Source organism: Halyomorpha halys, unplaced genomic scaffold (assembly GCF_000696795.3).
Source record: "Halyomorpha halys isolate HHAL.00 unplaced genomic scaffold, Hhal_1.1 Scaffold1401.1, whole genome shotgun sequence".
Taxonomy (NCBI): Eukaryota; Metazoa; Arthropoda; class Insecta; order Hemiptera; family Pentatomidae; genus Halyomorpha; species Halyomorpha halys.
In genome coordinates, this window is record NW_027108444.1 from 126,438 (window position 1) to 128,567 (window position 2,130).

Here is a 2,130-nt window from a genome sequence, read left to right on the forward strand (position 1 = left end):
TTTTAAAAGTATTATTAATAAATGCAAACATAAAATAATATAATTATAACAGGGGCAGAAGATCCTGAACTACAAATGCAAGCTAATTTTATGTAATCCTAAAATATCATTTGAGTGGGGTGAATAAACAATATAATGTTCTCCTATTACTAGAAATCTTGGTTAGATAGAATCTCTTGGTATGTTGTAGCAACATTTTTAATATATAAATAATTTTTAATCTTTTTTGCAGAATAATTTGGGTAGAAATATTCATAAGTTCATAAATACAAGGAATAGGATCATATAAAACGTCAGTTTTTTTAGTAACATTAATAAGTAATTTAACTCTAATTTCCTCTTCATATAAACATAGAATACTAGGAAAATAGATGTCTGCAGTGTTCTTCAATAGAATCCAAATAGACCAAGTTCCAAAAATAATGGTGATCAGTCACACCAGGGCCCTGTTTCATAATGAAAGCTATTAGTTCATAGTACAAGTGTAGAAACTAGTGTGGTAATAATACTAATACTTATTTTTTTCATGATAGGGATGACTATTAGTGATATTACAGGAATTAAAAAATTCTAAAGTACATGGCTAATAGTATTAGTTTGTACTTTATTATCAAACAGAGCCCTGAGGTGATTGATTATAAATGGATCGAATAATGCCAATGCTTGGTGCAATTCATAGGTGAAATCAATCCCCTAATTCATTTAAACATCTTAGCTACATTTTTCTTGTCAAAATCCTTTATCTTGATTACCACAATAATTATTCTTTTTATGAGGAGAAGATGATGGGGGGTGCGGTCAATGAAGAACACAAATAAGTAAAAACTTATTTATTAGTCCCGTTTTGGTCAGAATTTCAAGCATTCGTCAAGGCGAATTGGTGAAGATCTTAAAGCCAAGTGTTGCACTATGCTTATGTATATGTATATAATCCACGGTAACCTAACTACTCATCATAATGATTGTTCTTTATACACCTGAGAATATGCTGGCCCAATTCTTTATCTTTTAATTAAAACACTTTTTATTATAAAACATATTTTTTAATAATAACTTTAATTTTAAATATTTTATCAGGTAATACATACCATTCCTTATCTGAGTAGAGTACAATTTCTTTTGATATGATTTTATTTTTTTTTATATTTTATTTTTCAGCCAAATCCTAATTGTTGTTTCTTTTAGAGATTGTTGTTCATAAGTGCCATATACAACAATTCGTTTCCATTTCATAATGTTTATTCACTCAGATTTTGATTTCTTGATTGGCACTAATATGTTTTGTTTATTTTTTCTGAATTTATAAATTCAGTGTAAACCAGGTTTTTATTAATATTCATTAGTGATTCTTAAAAATGAAATTCAAAAAGAAAGCAGTCTGCTTCACATTTGTAAAGATGCATGATTGAGAAAGAGATTGAAATCATTCACAATTTATTCAAACTAAAGTTGATTGACAACACTTAACTGATAAAATTGAGACTGGATCACAAAATGCTCAAATAGTAGCTTTCATTTAATCAAAGTACATGTATTAAAAAGAAGTCAACACATAATAAAATTAATCATACTTTTTAATTGTTTTATGGTAGCAAAACTATAAGAGAATAAATTGTATAACAATTACCATAATCCAAAGAGTAAGGAGGTATACTTGGACAAATTGAGAGTAAGGGGGAAATAATATAATAGAAAACCCAAAGGAATTAGATTAAGAGGAAAACTAAAGAAAAGATGGCATAACAATATAATAGTTGATCTACAGGATGCAGGAATTTACATTGGAGATGACTAGGGTAAGACTGTTGTACAAAGTCAAGAATTTTTTGATATATCTGTTGTATCAGAAAATGAATATATATATATATATATATATGTAGAGAGAGAGAGAGAGAGAGAGAGAGAGAGAGAGAGGGAGAGAGGGAGAGAGAGAGAGAGATTATTAAAGACTTTATAAAACTGTGGCAATGTAACCCTAGGAGTTGACTTAAGCTAGAAGTGAGGGAGGTATCGAGCTTCATGTGGACAAGTGGCTCTTGAGTGGTCCAAGTTTACACAAGGATGAGACCTCCAAAGGTATCTCCTAAGCCTTGACTTAGAGCCATTACTTAATTTGTTTCGGGCTTACTA